This window comes from Bidens hawaiensis, unplaced genomic scaffold (assembly GCF_021521415.1).
Source record: "Bidens hawaiensis isolate Kalapana, Puna unplaced genomic scaffold, B.hawaiensis_p1.1 tig00003544_1, whole genome shotgun sequence".
NCBI lineage: Eukaryota > Viridiplantae > Streptophyta > Magnoliopsida > Asterales > Asteraceae > Bidens > Bidens hawaiensis.
Window position 1 is genome coordinate 1,988,090 of NW_027491202.1, and position 8,628 is coordinate 1,996,717.

Here is an 8,628-nt window from a genome sequence, read left to right on the forward strand (position 1 = left end):
CAAAAGAGTTGAATGGTGGTTTGATATTTTGGTTGAAACATGGGTTTGAACCCCAAGGATTCCTTTGGAAACTAAGAAGTGAAACATTAGTGACAAGTGTGAATAAAGAATATGTCATTGAAGAATGAAAAAGCATTAATCCATATGTGAACTCCCCATATGAATCTGGTTATGATTTAGATGAATCATGCGAAGTTGTTTATAAAGATACCAAACCCAATGCAACAATTGTCATTGTTACTGATGATTTGCAAGCTGATGATGCTTGTATTTCATCACATAACTAATCAATTCTCTTTGATTTGTGCAGGAACAGTCGATACCAATCAATGATATATGGCATATGGATAGTGGATGTTCTAGTCATATGACATGTGACTAGAGGTCACTAGTGAACTATGAAGAGATGTTTGAGGGACCTGCTGCATTTGGGAGTGATGAAAATGGATGGAAGATTGTGGGGAAAGGTATTCTAACCAATGGCAAAGTGTTATTTGACATCGTGTTTTATGTGGATGGATTACAAGATAATCTTTTTAGCATCTCACAAATATGTTATAAAGGTTATAAGGTTGTATTTGATGAGTCTCACTGTTTCATCCTCAAACCTGAATTTGTGATTCCTCTAGATATGATTTTGATGATGGCTCCTAGAAATGGAAACTTGTATGAATTGAAGATGAAGGATGCAGTTGTCATGTTATAAAGGTTAGAAGTAGAACTTGTTTTGTGTCAAAAGCACTGAAAATGAAACAAAATTGTGGCACAGAAAGATTTGTCATGTTAATTTAAAAAACATGAACAAACTTGTTAAAGGTGAACATGCAATTGGTTTACCTACAAGGGAGTTCAAACTTGATGACAAATGCATTTCATGTCAAAAGGGTAAGAAACACAAGTCATCACACAAAGCAAAACTTGTGAACTCAATTGAAAATGTACTGGAAATGCTTCATATAGATCTGTTGAGTGTTCTTAATATAAGGAAAAACGGCATTGCTTGGTGATCGTTGATGATTTTCCAAGATATACATGGGTTTATTTTCTGAATTCCAAGGATGAAGTTGCTGAATGGATCAAGAGTTGTGTTACAAATATTGAGAACCAAGTGGATGTAAGGGTGAAAGTAATGAGAAGTGACAATGGGACTGAGTTCAAGAATGGAGTGATGCCCAAATTTTGTCTTGCAAAAGAAATTCTACAACAATTCAGTACTCCTAGAACTCCAGAACAAAATGATGTAGCTAAAAGAAGAAGTAGAACATTAATTGAAGCAGCAAGAACCATGTTAGTTGATGCTTATTTGCATGTTACATTTTCGGCAGAACCTATCAAAAACCGCTTGTTATGTTCATTACAGGGTTCTTCTCAAAAAAAGCCAAGACAAGACTTCTTATGAGATTTTGTTCAAAAGGAAGTCCTACATCAAGTTCTCAAGCCTTTTGGAAGCAAATGCTCATTGTTGAATACTAAGGATTATTTGAACAAGTTTCAATCAAAATCATTAAACTGTTTCTTTGTTGGATACTCCACACACTTAAAGGCTTATAGGGTATATATGAAGGATCAGTTGAGTGTGATTGAATCATCTGATTAAATATTGAAAAACAGTTTAATAAAGTTGATGGAGCATCCTAGTTATTTGATCTTGAGAAGTTAATCAAGTCTTTCAAAATTTATCCTGAAGACTTTGATGAAGCTTTGCATAGAACCAGTGTCCAAGAAGAAAAGTCAGAAAAGAAGATAGATTTGGACAAGTTGTGGACAAAAGTTGCTGACAAATATGCTGAAAACTTCTTTGATAAGAATGCGTCTGATCATGAAGAAGAAGAAGAGAAAATTGACAATCTTGAGCAACTACTTGTTCAAGAAGAGCCTATCATGAATGATCATCAAACTAATGATCAAAATGATCAAGTGCAATCTTTCAACAATGAAGGACAACCAAATGACTTATTTGTTCAAGAGAAAAATGAAAGACAACAAGACTTTGAAACATTGTTTCAAAGTTTGATCATTGAGGAACCTGATCTCAATGATAAAAATCTTGATTCAAATGTGTCTACTGGTCTAGTTATGCAAACTTCCTTTGTTAAAAGAAATAATCCACCTGAGAACATCATTGGGGACAATAATGCTTCATATCCCAAGTTGAACCCAAGAACATCGTTGAAGCTTAAAAAGATGATAGTTGGGTTGAAGCAATGCAAGAGGAGTTGGCTCAATTCATAGATCTGCAAGTGTGGAAACTTGTAGATAAGCCAAGAAACAAGTATGCCATTAGAACCAAATGGGTTTTCAGAAAATAAAGGGATCAGAGAGGGATTGTTATAAAGAACAAAGAAAGACTAGTTTCACTAGGATGCTTACAAGAAGAAGATATTGGCTTTAATTTCATCTCACTAACGTCTCTTTTTTCTGTGTTGAACTAATGATAATATGGCTTCAAAGATCAAATCTTACAGAGTGCCCGGTCATTTATCGAAATCATCAACTTGATTTCTGGCGTTCAGCACAAGAGATTGATGATGCAGGAGGTAGGCATATAGAGGCTACAGTAGCACGGCATGAAATTGTTATCACTGAACAATTGATCAGGGCCAATCTACAACTATCTGATAATGTTGGAAACAAATACATTTTTCTACTAACCGATTGCTGAGGATATTCCAGGAGACTATGGGATATCAGGGTGACGTCCATGAGGGACAATTTAAAAAGGGCATGTTCCCTCATCTTTTCAGGTTCTTAATACACCACATTGTACAGGGTTTTGCACCCTGAAATGGGTCATGGACGTTGATGAGTCGAGATATTGCCAACGCCACAGTGGTTGTTATCTTCAGACATCCTTTCAATTTTTAAATGATGATATTCGAAGGTTTGGCAACCATCTTCAATGGGGTGTTAACGGATTTGCCAGCCATCTTCAATCGGGTGCAAATTTGAGAAAGATAGACAAAGTCAAAATTTTGGTCTATCCGAGATTCTTGCAAATCATCTTCAATCAGGTGTTACCTTATTCGCGAACCATGGGCAATACTAATACTCTACAAGATCGAAATGTGCATAAGAGGATAGCAAAGTTGGCTGCAACAAGAAACTTTAACCCAGATGTTGATTTTGACGTACTTCCGTGGTTAGGTAATCACGAATTGGAGATAATCGTTGTACCAGAATCACCACAAGTGACTTCTGAGGAGGAGAAGGAGGAGATGAGAATGAAGATGATGATTTTGATGATGCTGATAATGGAGATGATGAAGGTGATGGTGGAGATGATGGAGGTGATGGGGGACATGAAAGGGAGAATATTGTTGATAATGTTGAAGCTTAGGGGGAGAACCAAAACCAACCCATTCCCACACCAAGAACTTTACCCCAAAACCAGAAACTAAACCAACCCATATCACCACCCAAACCATATCCCTACCCCAAAACCAAGACAATGAACCATATATCCCATCCCCACCAACATCACCACTAGACCAAACCCAAACCCATTTCCAAATTCAAAACCTAGAACTAACCCAACCACAAACCTAAAGCCCATCTCAAACCCAAATCCTAATCCAAACCTTAACCCAAACCCAATATCAGCCTATCCATAAACCATATATTCCTGAACACGTCCCAGCCCACCTACTAAACCAGCTAATCACACCATACCAATCCCCAACCCAATCACAAACCAATCTTTGAAATTATCCACACTTACACACCTTTACCTAAAATCCAAAACCCGAACACATTACCCTCTACAACTACAAATATCTTTGAAAGCGTATCCAATGAACCTATCCAACCCCAAACCAACATCCTAGACTCTTTACCATCTACACCTACTGGTTCCCCTTCCCCTGCTGCCTATCTTTTCAAAAGACACTTAGATATTTTGGTCACAAATGTTGAATTGTGATAAAATAATGTGGAGTAGAGGAATATGAATGTTGAGTTGGAATCCCTGTTGGGACATGCACAACAAAGGATTCAAACCCTGGAAACTGAGGTTGAGAAGAACTCAAGTGTACCAAAACAGGCGGAGAATCCACATGTGGACAATGTAATAAGGGATGATATTATGGAGGAAGATACTTCTGTTATGAGATAGGATACTTTGAAATATTTATTTGAAATGTATGGAAGTAGTGATTATGAGAGTGATGAAGAGAGTAATGAGGAAGATGGATATGAGGCTGATGAATCCGATGAAGGTGAATAGGACTATGATGTAAATGATGAGATGATAGAGAAAGAGGTAGAGAAGGTGATTGAGAAGGAGGTTGAGGTTAATGAGAATGTGGCTGATAAGGGAACTGAAAATACCTTAACTGAAGCCATGGCAACTGATGCTATAGCTACTCAACCTCAGACTGATGTAATCGAAGAAGGGGTTAAAACTGAGGAAATTGTGTTAACTGATGAAAATAATGATTATGTGACCTCTGAATTAAAGAAAGATGATAATGTTGATAAAGAGTTGGAGGACTTATTTGCTGATATTGACAACTTTCCCAGTGAACCAATCGTGGTGAGGGAAGTTGGACCATCCAAACCAGTCACTTTGTATGAGGATAAAATAAGAATGAAAGGAAAATCAGTTGTTGAATCTGAGGAACAGTTGCAACCTCTTAAGCCCAATAAAGTCAAATCTAGTGATGAAGACTTAATGATTGATGAAGGTGCTGAAAAAGCAGCCAGGAAGAATGATGATATTGATGGATGATGGATTCAGAGGGGAATGATATCAAGATTCTTCATTGACAAAGAACTTGAGGATCAGAGGATCTTATTGGAAGAGACTGAATTGAGGAAATATTTGAATGAAGAGGGGGAGGTAGACCAAGAAGTGATTGAAGAGCTTATAAAATTGAAACATATTGAAGAAGTTGGTAACACTTTGGCACTTGTCATCTACAACTTCAAACAAGCCCAAACAAAAACACCGAAACAAGCCTCAACCGAACCTGAAATGAAAAATGATGAGAGGTAAGTGGTTCCTGATGAAGCTGGAGAGTCTATAACTCGAACTGTATCTAAAGCTTGGATTGAAGAGGTGAATATTGACAACAAAAAGCATCCATAATAATGGGATCCTGAAAATTGGGGAATGTATAAAAGGAAATATCAAAGAAAGAGGAAGAGGGATGACAAAACTGATGATGATAATGATGAACCGAAAAAGAAGAGTCCTATAAAGGCTATTTCTATTCAAGCAGTTCCTGTACAAACAGTTAGACCTGATAACTTGTCTTTACCTGATGATGATGATACTGCTGATTTCCCTGATGTGAACATGACTGATGTACACAGGGAAAACATTCAAAATATGTTAAATGAGGCTAAAAGGAATTATCCAAATATTTTGGGGCAAATAAATCATGGTTACAAGTTTGAAACTCTGGCTCCCATGTCTGAGTAGGAGTTGCAGAACTATTAGATGAAGAGGTGGAAGATATAAAGAAAAAGATGCAAAAGGAAACAAAGACTCTAAAAAATTCAGAGCTTATTTGAGATTACATGGCTACTCCGAAAAACAACTGAGCCATATGAAGTTTGGAGAGTGGAGTGCCTACAATACAACTATTGAAGCTGTGAAAAGCGATGAGTTGGAGAGAATGAAGAAGGAAACTAATTAGAAAGAAAAACTTGAAAGATTATTCAATAATTATTGTGGGAAGTGCTAATATTTTATTGATCATGGCATATCAATTGAAGTGGTTGACAGTCTGAGCAAACAAGTTAAGTTAAAAGAAGTTTACTCATAGGACTATATCGAGCAAAGTTTGAAGTCTGCTAGATGAATAATTTCTAAGGAAAATATTATAAGTAAAGCATGCCCAGAGAAATGTTTACCAGCACACTTTATGGTTGCCAGGTCTACTCGATGAAGATAAAAGCTGCAAAGCTTGCTCGAAGACCTGTTTACACTTAGAATCTATTGTAAGTGGATAAATGAACTCATTCGTTGATTATTCATATTGAATAACTTCTATTCATATCATTATGTAACAAATAAATATTCATTCTTCCATATCTATTGGTTATTCACTCTTTCAGCATTATAATAACAACGAATCATGGTATTTGTTATAACGAATAACACTTGCAATTATTTCAAACAGAACTCAATTTGTTAAAGTATAAATTGAAATTTTGTTTTAAGTTAAATATTCATTTTACTGATCTTCGAGTTTGTGTATTTATAGCTATGGACGATGAGATGATTGAAGATGCTCCTGCTGTCGATCCACAACTTGCCGCTCAACAAGAACAACCTCTTGTAAAGCAACAACAAGCCCCAGACCTATTTTGTCGTTCGATAAGAAGCACAATATTTGTGCATTCGTGCAGGACAATTTTGCCGATCAAGACATCTTTGGCGATATTATCACGTTCTTACGTTGATCTCGGATTTACTATGCCATAACCGCTGATGTTCCCGTACATTTCAGTGTAATCCGTCCTTTTTGGGATTCGATAAAGTATGTGGAATATGAGAATCACATTGTTGCAGAGATCAACAAGACGACTAACAAGATCACTCCCGGTGTGATACGTCGGGTACTAAGGTTTACCGACAACATGGATCTTCATGTGAATTTGATAAGACTTTGATACATGTATTATTTTGGAGATTAATCTACATTGGCAACCTTGAACGTTCTCAATACATGTGGAAGCTTCGGATCTTAGATCTAAAGCTAATAAACGATTTAACGGATCTAGTTCATTGTTGCTAATGATTATATGTATTGATTGTCTGTATATTAGTATTAGTTGATAGTATGTATATGTATAATATTAGATTAGGATGAAGCTTGAGAGAGAATTCAGCAAGGATTCGTTAATTAAACTCAAAACTTAAATAATTTGTGAACAGTGTTCACATATAAATAGAAGATAGACCTAGTTCGTTAACATCCCCTATCGAACTAGAGTTCACTTTGTTAGATACATTAAAAACGAAATACTCTTAACCAATAACCCCCTGATTCGTTAAACATCCTTAACGAATCAGGAGGGATAATAACTTAAGTCTTAGTTTGCTAAACATCCTTAGCGAACTAGACAATACAATTAATGAACTAACTTAATACTTTAATAATTTTACATAAATAACGACAATTACATTAACTTTAAATACAAAGATTCGAGATGCAAAACCGTGTACTAACAGACACCCCCTTGTCTTGAGCTCTTTGTCTTTGATCTTCACTTGAAACGTTTGGATTGCCAATCTCTGCAGCTATGAATCCCGTTCTCATAACATACATGCACAACGCGTTGGAATTGCATAGCCAGATCATAGTCTTCATTGCGTTCAATCAAAATCTTGTTCTTGTGCAGCACGTCATTGTCAGTTTTGGTTAAATTCACCAACCACATCGGGTCGATATTCTTAATCAGCTCAGTCTTCAGACCCTTTCCAAATACAATGACGGCCTCGCCGGTTCGATAATCGTAATACCAATGGTTGAAAGAATTGGCCATGTGTTGATACAGCGTCTTTACTGGCACACGCTTCAAGGTCTTTGGTGTCTTGACCTTGAGAACCAACTTTCTCCAACCCGTTCTTGGATCAATCTCATCAATACGTTTGCGGGTTGGAACATGAGGTTTTAGAAACTTGAATCCAGAATTGACCTTGAATAGCAGTTGTTTATGAAACCAATCTGCTACCCGGTCACCACTTCGATTGATAAATGGACGACACGCGAGGGTACGAACATCCCATTGTGGTAACGTAAGAACGTCCATAATCTTCTCATAGTACTGAATCCCCTTCTCCCATTTCACGATGCATACCATAAGTTCAGAATCATATAGCCATGAAACGATGTCACCTTTAACCTTTGACATGGTCTTGAATGATGTTACTTGATTAGCTTTGGCTCTAGCGGCAGCTTCTTCCTTCTATTCCTGATCAACATATCGATAAGCCTTGATAATCTTACTCACCTTCTTATAACTGAACCACTTAGAAATATCAGCATCGGTTATGATTGCATGTGAATCAAATACTGTATCAGCTACCTGTTTACCCTTAGATTACTTCTCCAACCTGTCCTCAGCTGTTTTGAATATTTCTTCAGTGAATATTGGAGCACCCTGATCAACATTAGTGTGTTGAAACAGGTCAGGATACTCCTCAGCTGTGACATCTTCAAACTCGACCTCCTCATCTTCATAAATATAATCCATGTTTATCTCAACAGTTGGATCATTTAAGATCTCTTCATCGTTTAACACCTCAACATCCGGTTCAGTTTCTAACACAGTCAACTGTTCGTCGTTCAAACCAAGCAGTAGTGAAATCTGCTATTGTGTTAATGATCGCTCAACAAACTGACCAACCTCAATCTCATTCCTGTTCACTATACTCCTAACCATCCCCGATCCATCAACAAATATGACTGTATCAGCTTCAATCATCTCGATAGGTTTGCCAGCTGTATAGTCTTGATGAATAATAATCTGCTTATCTGAATCATCACCACCACTATTACCTGCACCTGTAGATGAGTCGTGAGCTTGTTTCGTCTCACCACCAGCACCAGACTCATCAGGATCTTCATCATCATTCTTGAGTCTTTTTAGTGCATCATCCATACAAGTTAATTGGAG